At 43.0% G+C, this 18,121-nt stretch overlaps 1 protein-coding gene, 1 long non-coding RNA gene and 2 pseudogenes across 4 annotated transcripts in view; 1 reads left to right on the top strand and 3 right to left on the bottom strand.

Moving 5' to 3' along the window:
- arl15a (ADP-ribosylation factor-like 15a) overlaps positions 1–18,121 on the top strand; it is a 414,801-nt gene that overhangs the window by 15,212 nt on the left and 381,468 nt on the right. The gene's annotated exons all lie outside the window — the stretch shown is intronic.
- On the bottom strand, positions 8,626–8,801 carry LOC139546019 (U2 spliceosomal RNA; annotated as a pseudogene).
- On the bottom strand, positions 8,910–12,009 carry LOC139545898 (large ribosomal subunit protein P1-like; annotated as a pseudogene).
- On the bottom strand, positions 10,265–11,164 carry LOC139545939 (uncharacterized). Of its 2 annotated transcripts, none has more exons than XR_011669156.1 (4): positions 11,144–11,164; positions 10,878–11,108; positions 10,731–10,765; positions 10,265–10,695 (listed from the first exon to the last, which is right to left on the bottom strand). It is a non-coding gene; the product is annotated as an uncharacterized lncRNA (long non-coding RNA). The 2 variants fall into 2 exon arrangements; XR_011669157.1 differs by having other exon boundaries at positions 10,906–11,108.

The following is an 18,121-nucleotide window of genomic DNA, read 5'->3' as shown; positions in this document are numbered from 1 at the left end:
TATAGTTGTGTAATGTTGGTGGGGCATATTAACCTGTTTTTAATGAAACTCCTGAATCACTAGGATCAATACAAATGGAGTGTTCTTTTAACAGACCTGAGATTTACTTCAAGGTGTATTGCTTCCACGTATGAAGTTGTTTTAGATCTACCTAGCGAGGATTTAAACTGGACTGGACATGGTCTAAGTATACTGGCCCATTAAGCACGCCCCTGGAGATATCCCTTATTGGGACAGTAATTAGGGCGTTTGTCATTGGTGCTGAAAAACTCATTTTAATTAGATCATAGTTTTTTTTACATTTATGGAATATCTACATAGGTGTACAGAGGCCCATTTATCAGCAACCATCACTCCTGTGTTCCAATGGCACGTTGTGTAAACTAATCCACGTTTATCATTTTTAAAAGGCTAATTGTTAGAAACACCAGTCTCAACGTCAACAGTGAAGAGGCGACTCCGGGATGCTGGCCTTCTAGGCAGAGTTCCTCTGTCCAGTGTCTGTGTTCTTTTGCCCATCTTAATCTTTTATTTTTATTGGTCAGTCTGAGATATGGCTTTTTTCTTTGCATCTCTGCCTAGAAGGCCAGCATCCCGGAGTCGCCTCTTCACTGTTGATGTTGAGACTGGTGTTTTGCGGCTACTATTTATTGAAGCTGCCAGTTGAGGACTTGTGAGGCGTCTGTTTCTCAAACTAGACACTCTAATGTACTTGTCCTCTTGCTCAGTTGTGCACCGGGGCCTCCCACTCCTCTTCCTATTCTGGTTAGAGCCAGTTTGCGCTGTTCTGTGAAGGGAGTAGTACACAGCGGTGTACGAGATGTTCAGTTTCTTGGCAATTTCTCGCATGGAATAGCCTTCATTTTTCAGAACGAGAATAGACTGACGAGTTTCAGAAGAAAGTTCTTTGTTTCTGGCCATTTTGAGCCTGTAATCGAACCCACAAAATGCTGATGCTCCAGATACTCAACTAGTCTAAAGAAAGACAGTTTTATTGCTTCTTTAATCAGACCAACAGTTTTCAGCTGTACTAACATAATTGCAAAAGGGTTTTCTAATGATCAATTAGCCTTTTAAAATGATACACTTGGATTAGCTAACACAACGTGCCATTGGAACACGAGTGATGGTTGCTGATAATGGGTCTCTGTACGCCTATGTAGATATTCCATAAAAAATCTGCCATTTCCAGCTACAATAGTCATTTACAACATTAACAATGTCTACACTGTATTTCTGATCAATTTGATGTTATTTTAATGTACTTTTTAATTTAAAAAAACCTTTCTTTCAAAAACAAGGACATTTCTAAGTGACCCCAAAACGTTTGAACGGTAGTGTAGGTATCCCCCTTTCCCTTTAGTTGTTTGATTTGATACACTGTTTCACTTCATTAGCGATAGCTCAACTCAAGACCGATAGAAAGGGAGTAGAGAGAGTAGAGAGATGAATGCCATTGATATAACCTGAATTTTCATCAGGATATTTTCTACTGTTTTTATTTGTCTGCTTAATGCCTATGTATTTTACTGTATTTTACTAGTTGACGTTAGACGTTCTAGGCCTACTGCTGTATTGGCCTATAGGCTATCTCTGAGTTCCATGCGCTCATTTCTTTAGCCGCCAATGGATCACTGTGAATCAATGTGTCCATATGACGGAGTCTGGTGATCTGGCAGATCGCCGGCCTCCGTCGTGCCAGATCGCCGGCCTTCGTCGTGCCAGATCGCCGGCGATCTGGCATTAGTTGAATTTTAATCTTTTAGATTTTTATTGTTTTAATCCCGATTTTTTTTATGATTAACCACGTGACAATGATCCACATCTCTAATGACGTGACAATGATCCACATCTCTAATGACGTGACAATGACCCACATCTCTAATGACGTGACAATGATTTTTGAGAAACTAAAATGTTATTATGGAAATGAAACTGTTCCACGAAAAATGCTGCGTGAAAATCATAACTTGCACACAGATCGGTAGAAATAGTAGGATCAATTGTAAGCTTCCTAAAACGTCAAAATCACGCAACACCCATTAATTAAATGTGTGCATGCACACTTAGGAGGACCCGTGAAAAAAAACGGACCCCCCTATGGAAATCAAATGCCCTTTCCAAATGATTCGTTCTGTGTATTACCACAAACAGGGTCTGTTCCCACCCATGTTTGTCTGTCTGTCAAAGATGGCCAGTAATCTATTTAGCTACTGCTGTAGTCTGGGGTACTTAGGCTACAATTTTCTGAGTTGTCACTACAGAGAGCTGACTGGAGCGGTGACAACAGGGAAAATACCCTGACAGACTTTTTCTTGAACGTAAACAATAACAAACTAGTTTATGACATTCATCCGGGTACCACATTCAGCTAGCTAGCCAGCTGCCTTCACATTTACTTATCCGGGTACCACATTCAGCTAGCTAGTTAGCTGCCTTCACATTTACTTATCAGGCTACCACATTCAGCTAGCTAGTTAGCTGCCTTCACATTTACTTATCCGGCTACCACATTCAGCTAGCTAGCCAGCTGCCTTCACATTTACTTATCAGGCTACCACATTCAGCTAGCTAGTTAGCTGCCTTCACATTTACTTATCAGGCTACCACATTCAGCTAGCTAGTTAGCTGCCTTCACATTTACTTATCAGGCTACCACATTCAGCTAGCTAGCCAGCTGCCTTCACATTTACTTATCCGGCTACCACATTCAGCTAGCTAGCCAGCTGCCTTCACATTTACTTATCCGGCTACCACATTCAGCTAGCTAGCCAGCTGCCTTCACATTTACTTATCCGGCTACCACATTCGGCTAGCTAGTTAGCTGATTGGTAATGATTAGCAAATAATAATAAAGATTAGCTTAGATCTTCAGAACTCAACAATCTTTCTCATATGGCCGTTCATTATTTGGGGTAAAAAGTTTTAGCTCTACAATTGATGTTTTCATTTAACGACGGACGCTGTTCTTAAAGTGGACCTGTGTATACAACCAGACAGCACCACGTACCGCACCACAACCAGACAGCACCACAACCAGACAGTACCACGTACCGCACCACAACCAGACAGCACCACAACCAGACAGTACCACGTACCGCACCACAACCAGACAGCACCACAACCAGACAGCACCACGTACCGCACCACAACCAGACAGCACCACAACCAGACAGTACCACGTACCGCACCACAACCAGACAGCACCACAACCAGACAGCACCACGTACCGCACCACAACCAGACAGCACCACGTACCGCACCACAACCAGACAGCACCACGTACCGCACCACAACCAGACAGCACCACAACCAGACAGCACCACGTACCGCACCACAACCAGACAGCACCACGTACCGCACCACAACCAGACAGCACCACGTACCGCACCACAACCAGACAGCACCACGTACCGCACCACAACCAGACAGCACCACGTACCGCACCACAACCAGACAGCACCACGTACCGCACCACAACCAGACAGCACCACGTACCGCACCACAACCAGACAGTACCACGTACCGCACCACAACCAGACAGCACCACGTACCGCACCACAACCAGACAGCACCACGTACCGCACCACAACCAGACAGTACCACGTACCGCACCACAACCAGACAGTACCACGTACCGCACCACAACCAGACAGCACCACGTACCGCACCACAACCAGACAGCACCACGTACCGCACCACAACCAGACAGCACCACGTACCGCACCACAACCAGACAGCACCACGTACCGCACCACAACCAGACAGCACCACGTACCGCACCACAACCAGACAGCACCACGTACCGCACCACAACCAGACAGTACCACGTACCGCACCACAACCAGACAGTACCACGTACCGCACCACAACCAGACAGCACCACGTACCGCACCACAACCAGACAGCACCACGTACCGCACCACAACCAGACAGCACCACGTACCGCACCACAACCAGACAGTACCACAACCAGCTGGTTGTGAGTTTTCATACTAAACAATACTTCTTAGACATAGTCACATTTTTTGTCATTTCATTCTTTGTAGTTTTTGTTATTATCAGTCGACTACAATGCTGGACAATTTGAGTCTAGTTTTAGTCATAGTTATTTTTAGTCACGTATTAGTCTGTTTTTTTCGATTAAATAATTCAAATGTACCTCTAACTTCCATCATGAGCACATTACGATAGCCTTACTAGGCTTACTATCCCCCGATATAGCTGGCGTATTGATATTATGGCAGATTGTTACCAATGATTTACCATATAGGTTACAAAGCCTTGGCTATTTAAACCATGATTCAGAGACACAGAACCAGCACAGATAGGAAAATGTTTTATTTCTTTCCTATCCTGACATAGATCCTGAGGATGAGCAACATCAAAAACAACAAAAAAAACAGAAAAGATGAACCCACATTGATTTCAGTTGTTCATTCATTCATTTCAAAATACGTCACAGAGTTTCACAGAGACAGAACCAGGCCAGATATGAGAAAAGGCAAACTGAGCAACAGGAAGTTGAGTTCAGAGACTGCAGAGACTGCAGAGACTCCAGAGACTCCAGAGACTCCAGAGACTCCAGAGACTCCAGAGACTGATGAATCGTTGCTGTTACAGAGGTCAGTCTGACAGCAGCTGACCTGGAGCCCCCCTAAGGTTCCTAGGTCGGTGGAGGGGGTTGATGTACATGCCAAGCGGGTGGTGCAGGTCTTATAAATGTACTGGATCCCCACTGGTGACAGACAGTGGAAGATAGCTGATCTGGTTAAGGTGAACTGGTTAAAGAGCTGGCAGATTGATTGATTGAGTCTATAACTGATAAGAGAAACAGCGAGGTATAATTTATTTCATATACTGACATGACAGAATTATTGACGATACTTATTTCAGTTTTCACTAACCTACATAGGCAAAGTGACTGGTACCCCTGCACAAAACCCTACCTACAAAGAGATGTATTAATGTATCTATTCATTTACGGAGTATCTGTGCTCTTACAGATTTCACCGACGGCGGTCATGCAGTTGTCATTTGAGAGAAAGCAGTTTTCTATGTTCTGGTTACACTGAGCATTGCTGGATACGCCATCACAGGCATAACACCGCAGTGCCTCCACTGAAACACCAGAATGAAACATACAGTAATACGTGTAAAACATCACTGAAATTCTTTAGATATTGACAGAACACACAAATTCGAACTACACAGAAATCCAGAATTTAGATTACGGTGAAAGTCACGTGCACAATACACATGATTTAGGTAATATACCATGATGATAGACAATTCATTCCAAAATCCATACCTGCAACGTTCCCAAACAAAATGGGCATTAGTAACACAAGAATGGTCTTCATGACTGATAATGTGAGTTCTGCCGATTTTTCTCTTGCTGTAATAAAGTTGTTTGTCGTCTCTGCTGGTGTGTTTGAGAAAGTCTACAGATTGTTACCAAGCAGAATCCACTACAATATTCAGAACCATTGTGTAGCATGGAAGATTTGTGATATCTTGTTTCATTTACTCCCTATAATTACTGTATACCACAGTTACCACAACAAAAACTCAAACATTGTAGGCTGCTGAGGGGAAAACGGTACATATTACTGTCTGGAACAGAGAGAATAGAACGGTACATATTACTGTCTGGAACAGAGAGAATAGAACGGTACATATTACTGTCTGGAACAGAGAGAATAGAACGATACATATTACTGTCTGGAACAGAGAGAATAGAACGATACATATTACTGTCTGGAACAGAGAGAATAGAACGACACATATTACTGTCTGGAACAGAGAGAATAGAACGGTACATATTACTGTCTGGAACAGAGAGAATAGAACGGTACATATTACTGTCTGGAACAGAGAGAATAGAACGGTACATATTACTGTCTGGAACAGAGAGAATAGAACGACACATATTACTGTCTGGAACAGAGAGAATAGAACGACACATATTACTGTCTGGAACAGAGAGAATAGAACGGTACATATTACTGTCTGGAACAGAGAGAATAGAACGACACATATTACTGTCTGGAACAGAGAGAATAGAACGGCACATATTACTGTCTGGAACAGAGAGAATAGAACGACACATATTACTGTCTGGAACAGAGAGAATAGAACGACACATATTACTGTCTGGAACAGAGAGAATAGAACGACACAGATTACTGTCTGGAACAGAGAGAATAGAACGACACATATTACTGTCTGGAACAGAGAGAATAGAACGGCACATATTACTGTCTGGAACAGAGAGAATAGAACGACACATATTACTGTCTGGAACAGAGAGAATAGAACGACACAGATTACTGTCTGGAACAGAGAGAATAGAACGACACATATTACTGTCTGGAACAGAGAGAATAGAACGACACATATTACTGTCTGGAACAGAGAGAATAGAACGACACATATTACTGTCTGGAACAGAGAGAATAGAACGACACATATTACTGTCTGTAACAGAGAGAATAGAACGACACATATTACTGTCTGGAACAGAGAGAATAGAACGGTACATATTACTGTCTGGAACAGAGAGAATAGAACGACACATATTACTGTCTGGAACAGAGAGAATAGAACGACACATATTACTGTCTGGAACAGAGAGAATAGAACGACACATATTACTGTCTGGAACAGAGAGAATAGAACGACACAGATTACTGTCTGGAACAGAGAGAATAGAACGACACATATTACTGTCTGGAACAGAGAGAATAGAACGACACATATTACTGTCTGGAACAGAGAGAATAGAACGGTACATATTACTGTCTGGAACAGAGAGAATAGAACGACACATATTACTGTCTGGAACAGAGAGAATAGAACGACACATATTACTGTCTGGAACAGAGAGAATAGAACGACACATTACTGTCTGGAACAGAGAGAATAGAACGGTACATATTACTGTCTGGAACAGAGAGAATAGAACGACACATATTACTGTCTGGAACAGAGAGAATAGAACGACACATATTACTGTCTGGAACAGAGAGAATAGAACGACACAGATTACTGTCTGGAACAGAGAGAATAGAACGACACATATTACTGTCTGGAACAGAGAGAATAGAACGACACAGATTACTGTCTGGAACAGAGAGAATAGAACGACACATATTACTGTCTGGAACAGAGAGAATAGAACGACACATATTACTGTCTGGAACAGAGAGAATAGAACGGTACATATTACTGTCTGGAACAGAGAGAATAGAACGACACATATTACTGTCTGGAACAGAGAGAATAGAACGACACATATTACTGTCTGGAACAGAGAGAATAGAACGACACATATTACTGTCTGGAACAGAGAGAATAGAACGACACATATTACTGTCTGGAACAGAGAGAATAGAACGACACATATTACTGTCTGGAACAGAGAGAATAGAACGGTACATATTACTGTCTGGAACAGAGAGAATAGAACGACACATATTACTGTCTGGAACAGAGAGAATAGAACGACACATATTACTGTCTGGAACAGAGAGAATAGAACGACACATATTACTGTCTGGAACAGAGAGAATAGAACGGTACATATTACTGTCTGGAACAGAGAGAATAGAACGACACATATTACTGTCTGGAACAGAGAGAATAGAACGACACATATTACTGTCTGGAACAGAGAGAATAGAACGACACATATTACTGTCTGGAACGGAGAGAATGAGACCAGCCTCCTGTGTCAGGCTAAAGATCAGTGGATGTAGAGTTGCTTCAGTCAAACCGGATGTCACACCTTGTGTTTTATGAGTCTGAACATAACCTAAATATCTCATTAAATGAGATAACCAAGTGGTTTCACTCATGGTTGTAATCATCTGGTTTGTGGGGGACTGGTTTTGGGGGGTTGGTAATTAGGTAGGGGTGTGTTCTCTTGAGACTGTGGGCTTTAGTTATGTTAATTAAGATTATACGTTAGAGTGCATTAGGTTTGTGTGGGTGTTGTCTGTGATTGACGTCTGTTTAGATCATATGATGTAATGTCGGGTAGAACCTGACCCAGGAGTCATGACTTATATCAGATCTGTGATTAGGGACTGATTCCTATAGAATGGTATTTGTACTTACAATATTATTTTACATATTAACATATGTAACATATAATATTATTAGATTATATTTGTAATCTCATTGAAGATCTTTTGCACATATGCACATAATTCTATCCACTGATGCTGCAGACACAGTTTCCAGGTGATGATGGAAAATGTCTGCTGTTCAGAGACATATGTCATCACATACACATTCAATCACATTGTGGCCAGTTGAGTTTATGGTAAGAACTCAGTCCTGCCAGTGATCAACTGACAAGTCCTAATCTAACATAGCTCTCTATTCACCTACAAGTGGATAAACTACTTACTCTAACAGATGTTTGGTGAAAAGTTCAACAGTAATCGGTGTAGAGAAATTTGGCGTACTTTTTTTAAAAACAGTCTTTTCACTTACGGGATACAATAGATCACCCCCAGAATACTTTGCAAGGGGGAAATCTGCATAAACATTGTTGATTGGTTGTTTTTTAAATGTTTTATTAAAATGAAGCAACACATGATTTATATTTACAACGACAAGGGGTGCACCGTTCCTGGGGGTACTGCAATACCAGGTCGATGCGTGGAGTGGACGGAGCAAGCCCCTATTCCATCTCCCTGTTCCAAAAATCTATTTAATATATGGTCCCCAGATAGGGGACGTATCAGATATTAAACTGATGAGAACAGATTTTTTCTTTTTGGAAAAGTTTTATTACATTTCCTTTAAAAACAGCTGGTTTAGTCGAAAAACTGGTTTAGTCGAAAAACTGGTTTAGTCGAAAAACTGGTTTAGTCGAAAAACTGGTTTAGTCGAAAAACTGGTTTAGTCGAAAAGACCGAAGCCCATGTCGTCATCGGAACCCTCCTCGGATTCTTCCTTTTTCTCCTCCTTTTTCTCCTCCTTTTTCTCCTCCTTTTTCTCCTCCTCGACTAATACAGGAAAACAAGGTATGGCATCAGTACATGTATAGTGAAATAAATATCCTTACAGCTGTCAAATTAGAACAATAATCACAAATGACTAAACAGACACTTTTACCAAAACGTCTGATTCATTGACGCGTTCAAAACCAGGAACTCTGGCGTACGAGCGTTCAAGACAACTGGTATCTCAAAACAAGTTCTGACCCGAGGGAAATCAGTTTCAACGGCCATCCAACTCGGAATTCCTATCCAGAAGTTCTGGCATCTTTTCTAGAGCTACGACTTTTTGACCTAGTCTTTTTGTCTCTGCTTCTTAAAAGCACCAATTAGGCCAATAAATCAGGTGAAAACTGATCCATTAGTGACAAACTGGCTCAATAAGAGCTATGGATAAACACCAGACACTGAGTTTGAAGCTCAAAGACAGTACAGTATTGTTTACAAACTGACATGATGCAACCCTGGCCCTGATTCAGAGCGGCAGTGGAAACCATGCTACTAGGGGTGTGCCCAGTAGTCGGACAAAACTAGCATCGTAACAGATATGGGCAATTTTCTGGATACGATTATGATCAGAGCAACAAAAAAAATTGATCCGTGATCGTTAAGTTATTTCCGGGTGCCAGAAAGCATCTCATGTCAGTCAGTTTCTAAACCAGACTGTATTGTGAGTCAGTACTGTCTGAGTCAGTACTGTCTGAGTCAGTTTCTAACCCATACTGTACTGTGAGTCAGTACTGTCTGAGTCAGTACTGACTGAGTCAGTATTGTTTGAGTCAGTTTCTAAACCAGACTGTATTGTGAGTCAGTACTGACTGAGTCTGTACTGTGAGTCAGTACTGTCTGTTACAGTTTCTAACCCATACTGTACTGTGAGTCAGTTTCTAAACCAGACTGTACTGTGAGTCAGTTTCTAAACCAGACTGTACTGTGAGTCAGTTTCTAAACCAGACTGTACTGTGAGTCAGTTTCTAAACCAGACTGTACTGTGAGTCAGTTTCTAAACCAGACTGTACTGTGAGTCAGTTTCTAAACCAGACTGTACTGTGAGTCAGTTTCTAACCCATACTGTACTGTGAGTCAGTTTCTAAACCAGACTGTACTGTGAGTCAGTTTCTAAACCATACTGTACTGTGAGTCAGTTTCTAAACCAGACTGTACTGTGAGTCAGTTTCTAAACCAGACTGTACTGTGAGTCAGTTTCTAAACCAGACTGTACTGTGAGTCAGTACTGTGCGTGGTCTAAATAACTAGACTGGATAGTTTTCCCGTCTGTAGAGAGATGGGCGGGCTGCACGGGCTCGGATCATTTCACATACACTTTCTTGCATGTTTTCGGTCTGATCATTCAGATTGCTGCTGTCTTCTATGATAAATCACATGGCGAGGACATTTGCTGTCAATGTGCATAATATCTAACAAGTGGGGCGAGGGTAGGGAAAAGACTAAACGCTAATGCGTATTCTAACTGAATGACAGCAAATGTGTATGCCCACTGCTAGTTGAGAACAGACACACCCCTCCACACACTGCTTCTAATCTGCAGTTTATTTGCAGTGAGGTATTTAGGCATATTAAAATACATTTTCTCCGATCACGAGTATCATCTGTCAATTTACGAATATGAGTATGGCCATGTCGACACACCCCTACCTGCTACCATCTACCTGCTACCATCTACCTGCTACCTGCTACCATCTACCTGTTACCATCTACCTGTTACCATCTACCTGTTACCATCTACCTGCTACCTGCTACCATCTACCTGCTACCATCTACCTGCTACCATCTACCTGCTACCTGCTACCATCTACCTGCTACCATCTACCTGCTACCATCTACCTGCTACCATCTACCTGCTACCATCTACCTGCTACCATCTACCTGCTACCATCTACCTGCTACCATCTACCTGTTACCATCTACCTGCTACCATCTACCTGCTACCATCTACCTGCTACCATCTACCTGCTACCATCTACCTGCTACCATCTACCTGTTACCATCTACCTGCTACCATCTACCTGCTACCATCTACCTGCTACCATCTACCTGCTACCATCTACCTGTTACCATCTACCTGCTACCATCTACCTGCTACCATCTACCTGTTACCTGCTACCATCTACCTGCTACCATCTCCAGTCTAGTACCAGTCTAGCTTCCTAGTACCAGAGATGTTTGAAACAGAGGTCTGAATCTTCGTTGTGGGTGTTTACAAGAAGTAAAAGCATGTAGAGTTTGTTTTTAAAATCACTGACGGTAGTAAGCACTGGCTCACATGAAAACCATGTTACTGTGGCCCTGCAGGTGAAACCCTGGGCCACTGAACAAACACAGTGGCCCTCTAGGACTGTAGCCCCATGCCCCTGGTAAAGGGGGGTGAAACACCGGTGTCCTTTAGTTACCTGGTGCGTCTGCTGCAGGGGCTCCACCACCGGCACCCACGCTGCAGATCAGGCTGCCAATGTCCACGCTGGCCAGAGCCTGTAACACAAACCGGGTCAGACATGATGCCGTCTTTATTAATTACTACCACGTCATAACATCATGGTTTACAGAGAGCAACTAAGTACCGTCACCGTTAAACAAGGTTCGCACAAAACAGTGAGATGGAAGGTTTTACACCATATATATGAAGAAATAAGTCAGAAGTTACACAGAATATTTCTCAATGAAGCCCTGCACGTAATCCTGCATGTGTGTAGGGTGATGGAGAAAAGGTCTTGACTCACCTTGGAGAACAGACTGATTCAGAAAGGCTCAATAGTCACATTGGCAGCCTTGATGAGAGCCATCAACTTGTCCTCCTGCAAATTATTATATTACACATTACAAGACCTCTACTGTAGATGCATGAAGACAAAACCCACTAACAGTATTTGGCTGTTGTTGGTTAGCCTTGGATCAGGTTAGTAAGTAGTTGGCCAATGCCAAAAAAGGGTGGGAAACCCTCTGTATGAGTAAGCCAACTTGCTGGCTGCTTTGATCGCATTCACCGGCCTCAGTTTACTAGGCTAGCTAGCCATGGTAATGTTATTGGAAGAATGTTTCAAATAGTTATATTTGGCTAGCAATTTTTCATAGATCTGACTAAGGGCGCCAGGGTTAACTTGCAGGCTATCGTAGCGATGCTTACAGCAACAACACATTGCTGGCTACACCGACTAGAAGACACACATGATGTCTGTGGCGTTAACTAACGTTAGCGAACTGATAGCATGTTAGTTAGCTAGTGACATTGACAGCTAAGGCGATAGTATAGTTGGCGTTGCTACAATCCCTTCATATTTATTCAGACTCAGCTACACACTACCCCGGAAGTAGACAAGAACCAGCGTTCCAAGTAAGGCTGGTTCCAAGTAAGGCTGGAATCATTAATCATTAAGCTTACTCATTGAGCCTACCGGACATTGAGCCTACCGGACAAGCTAAACTACTTCTATGCTCGCTTCGAGGCAAATAACACTGAAACCTGCATGAGATCACCAGCTGTACCAGGAGACTGTGTGATCACGCTCTCCGCAGCCGATGTGAGTAAGACCTTTAGACAGGTCAACATTTACAAGGCCGCGGGGCCAGATGGATTACCAGGACGTGTACTGCGAGCATGTGCTGACCAACTAGCAAGTGTCTTCACTGACATTTTCAACCTCTTCCTGTCTGAGTCTGTAATACAAACATGTTTCAAGCAGACCATCATAGTCCCTGTGCCCAAGAACACTAAGGTAACCTGCCTAAATGACTACCGACCCGTAGCACTCACGTCCGTAGCCATGAAGTGCTTTGAAATGCTGATCATGGCTCACATCAACACCATCATCCCAGAAACCCAAGACCCGCTCCAATTTGCATACCGGCCCAACAGATCCACAGATGATGCAATCTCTATTGCACTCCACACTGCCCTTTCCCACCTGGACAAAAGGAACACCTATGTGAGAATGTTGTTCATTGACTACAGCTCAGCGTTCAACACCATAGTGCCCTCAAAGCTCATCAATAAGCTAAGGACCCTGGGACTAAACACCTCCCTCTGCAACTGGACCCTGGACTTCATGACAGGCCGCCCCCAGGTGATATGGGTAGGTACCAACACATCCGCCACGCTGATCCTCAACACAGGGGCCCCTCAGGGGTGCATGCTCAGACCCTTCCTGTACTCCCTGTTTACTCATGGCTGCACGGCCAGGCACAACTCCAACACCGTTACATTTGCCGATGACACAACAGTGGTAGGCCTGATCACGACAACAACGAGACAGCCTATAGGGAGGAGGTCCGAGACCTGGCCGTGTGGTGCCAGGACAACAACCTCTCCCTCAACTTGATCAAGACAAAGTAGATGATTGTGGACTACAGGAAAAAGAGGACTGAGCACACCCCCATTCTCATCGACGGGGCTGCAGTGGAGCAGGTTGAGAGCTTCAAGTTCCTTGGTGTGCACATCACCAACAAACTAACATGGTCCAAGCACACCAAGACAGTCGTGAAGCGGGCACAACAAAACCTTTCCCCCCTCAGGAGACTGAAAAGATTTGGCATGGGTCCTCAGATCCTCAAAAGGTTCTACAGCTGCACCATCGAGAGCATCCTGACTGGTTGCATCACTGCCTGGTATGGCAACTGCTCGGCCTCCGACCGCAGGGAACTACAGAGGGTAGTGTGAACGGCCCAGTACATCACTGGGGCCAAGCTTCCTGCCATCCAGGACCTCTATACCAGGCGGTCACAGGAAGGCCCAAATAATTGTCAAAGGCTCCAGCCACCCTAGTCATAGACTATTCTCTCTGCTACCACACAGCAAGCGGTACCGGAGCGCCAAGTCTAGATCCAAGAGGCTTCTAAACAGCTTCTACCCCCAAGCCATAAGGCTCCTGAACATCTAGTCAAATGGCTTCCCAGACTATTTGCATCACCCCCCCTCTCACCACCTCATTACACCACTGCTACTCTCTGTTGTCATCTATGCATAGTCACTTTAATAACTCTACCTACATGTACATACTACCTCAAATAACCGGTGCCACCGCACATTGCCTCTGTATCGGTACCCCCCCCCCCCCCCCCCCCCTGTATATAGTCTCGCTACTGTTATTTTACTGCTGCTCTTTAATTACTTGTTACTTTTATCTCTTATTCTTATGTGTATTTTTTGAAACTGCATTGTCGGTTAGGGGCTCGTAAGCATTTCACTGTGAGGTCTACTACACCTGTTGTATTCAGCATTTCACTGTAAGGTCTACTACACCTGTTGTATTCAGCATTTCACTGTGAGGTCTACTACACCTGTTGTATTCAGCATTTCACTGTAAGGTCTACTACACCTGTTGTATTCAGCATTTCACTGTGAGGTCTACTACACCTGTTGTATTCAGCATTTCACTGTGAGGTCTACTACACCTGTTGTATTCAGCATTTCACTGTGAGGTCTACTACACCTGTTGTATTCAGCATTTCACTGTGAGGTCTACTACACCTGTTGTATTCAGCATTTCACTGTAAGGTCTACTACACCTGTTGTATTCAGCATTTCACTGTAAGGTCTACTACACCTGTTGTATTTAGCATTTCACTGTAAGGTCTACTACACCTGTTGTATTCAGCATTTCACTGTGAGGTCTACTACACCTGTTGTATTCAGCATGTCACTGTGAGGTCTACTACACCTGTTGTATTCAGCATTTCACTGTGAGGTCTACACCTGTTGTATTCAGCATTTCACTGTAAGGTCTACTACACCTGTTGTATTCAGCATTTCACTGTGAGGTCTACTACACCTGTTGTATTCAGCATTTCACTGTGAGGTCTACTACACCTGTTGTATTCAGCATTTCACTGTAAGGTCTACTACACCTGTTGTATTCAGCATTTCACTGTAAGGTCTACTACACCTGTTGTATTCAGCATTTCACTGTAAGGTCTACTACACCTGTTGTATTCAGCATTTCACTGTAAGGTCTACACCTGTTGTATTCAGCATTCCACTAAGGTCTACTACACCTGTTGTATTCAGCATTTCACTGTAAGGTCTACTACACCTGTTGTATTCAGCATTTCACTGTAAGGTCTACACCTGTTGTATTCAGCATTTCACTGTAAAGTCTATACCTGTTGTATTCAGCATTCCACTAAGGTCTACTACACCTGTTGTATTCAGCATTTCACTGTAAGGTCTACTACACCTGTTGTATTCAGCATTTCACTGTGAGGTCTACTACACCTGTTGTATTCAGCATTTCACTGTGAGGTCTACTACACCTGTTGTATTCAGCATTTCACTGTGAGGTCTACTACACCTGTTGTATTCAGCATTTCACTGTAAGGTCTACACCTGTTGTATTCAGCATTTCACTGTAAATTCTACACCTGTTGTATTCAGCATTTCACTGTAAGGTCTACACCTGTTGTATTCAGCATTTCACTGTAAAGTCTATACCTGTTGTATTCAGCATTCCACTAAGGTCTACTACACCTGTTGTATTCAGCATTTCACTGTGAGGTCTACTACACCTGTTGTATTCAGCATTTCACTGTGAGGTCTACTACACCTGTTGTATTCAGCATTTCACTGTGAGGTCTACTACACCTGTTGTATTCAGCATTTCACTGTAAGGTCTACTACACCTGTTGTATTCAGCATTTCACTGTGAGGTCTACTACACCTGTTGTATTCAGCATTTCACTGTAAGGTCTACACCTGTTGTATTCAGCATTTCACTGTAAATTCTACACCTGTTGTATTCAGCATTTCACTGTAAGGTCTACACCTGTTGTATTCAGCATTTCACTGTAAAGTCTACACCTGTTGTATTCGGCGCATGTGACTAATATAATTTGATTTGATTTGATGTCGTGGTCGTAATTCATCACCATGCAGTGTTTTAATGCGGAATTGTTAATACATTTTAAAACAATTCCACAGAACGGGCAGAATAAACTAAATCGAAGACCTATTTGGGTTTGTAAACCTGAAATTATAAAAAAAATATTTTTCTCAGATTGAGGCCTGTTTTCAAATGATCACCTTTTTGAGAATAACCGCCCCAGCAGCATCACTTCGCACCGGTTACTTTTTTTCATTAGGAAAAAATGATTCTGTTCTATTTTATTGTTTAAATTACATTTTAAATATATTTTTTTACTTTAAAATAGGTGTCTTGATTGTAATCAGGGCTTGGGAAATAAGAATCCATTTGCACAGCTAAAGGCTTCTACAAGCAAACACCACTGCTGAGGTTACTGCCCTTGTGAAGAAGATTGTGTTCTACGATATAATCTAACCAGTTGATATTACAGTGTCAGTCTTTTCATTTTAAATGGCACTTGACTGTTTATTGACTGAATATACTGTACACATATATATATATATGGGGCAATTTGGCAATTACACTAGTTATCTGTAATGGTTATGATAAATTAGGCGTTGTTGCGATCTGTTGGCATATAGATAATGCAAAACATATTATTTTCCAGTCAGGGCCTTGTGTTCTACAAAAGTGCTTATTTTTTGTTTGTCAAGACACCGATGCAGTGGGCCAGCTACTCATCAGATGTCAACACACAGACACACACACACAGACACACACACACAGACACACACACACACACACACACACACACACACACACACACACACACACACACACACACACACACACACACACACACACACACACACACACACACACACACACACACACACACACACACACACACACACACACACACACACACACATTTATTCTCTGTAGGATGGCCCAGTGACCTGTAGATGGCGCTATATAGTCAGGAATGAGAGATGTTCCCTGATGCTGTTGAAGAGGATATTCTGCAGTGTTTCATTGTGTTTGTTCCTCAGCATTGAATGTCTGGTTGTTTTCATACAGGTCAGCTGAGGTAAACTCAGATCAGTCAGGGAAAACGTGTTTGTTTTTTAAAGGTGTTCACTGTATCTCAGTGCTAGAGGCGTCACTACAGACCCTGGTTCGATTCCAGGCTGTGTCACAACCGGCCGGGATTGGGAGTCCCATAGGGTGGCAGACAATTGTCCCAGTGTCGTCCGGGTTCGGGTTTGTCCGGGATAGGCCGTCATTGGAAATGATAAATTGTTCTTAACCGACTTGCCTAGTTAAAAAAATTTACAAATGTATATTGGAAATGTCTCAGGCATTGCAACATATGGGCAGTTCATAGGCTGTATACACAGGAGAAATCATAGTACGTTCCTGTTGGTCATTTAAGGCGAAGTTGCATGGCTAACATCAGACATCAAATAGCATGGTAGATTGAAAGCATTCGGTGGAGGATAGTGACGATGGTGATCCAGGTTTTCCTCTCAAATCAAAGTTAATTTGTATATGCAGCGTAGTGTACACAGAACAATGAAATACTTACTCTCCTCTCCTAGCCCTGTGTCTCATTTTCACTCAGCGGAACTCTGGAAACAGTCAATTGAACGCCAAACAGTATGAAGCTTTTAAAGAGCCTGGCTGTGTTGTAAAAAACCACGGCTGGGAAACATGACGAATGAACTGATATAAATAGTGATTCTGGCCAATTGGACAGCCCTTTTCTAGCCTGTGTCTCAGATCTGTTTGTGTTGTCCTGAGTCCCAGATCTGTTTGTGTTGTCCTGAGTCTCAGATCTGTTTGTGTTGTCCTGAGTCCCAGATCTGTTTGTGTTGTCCTGAGTCCCAGATCTGTTTGTGTTGTCCTCAGTCCCAGATCTGTTTGTGTTGTCCTGAGTCTCAGATCTGTTTGTGTTGTCCTGAGTCTCAGATCTGTTTGTGTTGTCCTGAGTCTCAGATCTGTTTGTGTTGTCCTGAGTCCCAGATCTGTTTGTGTTGTCCTGAGTCCCAGATCTGTTTGTGTTGTCCTGAGTCCCAGATCTGGGGCCTGTTGCACAAAACTAGGATAAGGGATTAAGCCAGGATATCTTGGTGATCCTGGCTCAATTGATCCGTAATCCGGTTGCACTAAAGATGGATAGGGGGCAGGAGGATATGTTATGGTATAAATTACCATGGAGATTTATTCTGTGGAGCTAGCCTGCTCCAGACCAGGCTAAATTCCAGGATCTATTTAATCTCATCCCTAATGTCAGTC

Source organism: Salvelinus alpinus, chromosome 19 (genome assembly GCF_045679555.1).
Source record: "Salvelinus alpinus chromosome 19, SLU_Salpinus.1, whole genome shotgun sequence".
Lineage (NCBI taxonomy): Eukaryota > Metazoa > Chordata > Actinopteri > Salmoniformes > Salmonidae > Salvelinus > Salvelinus alpinus.
Note: the sequence above shows the minus strand (reverse complement) of the source record. Positions and strands in the feature narration are given on the sequence as shown.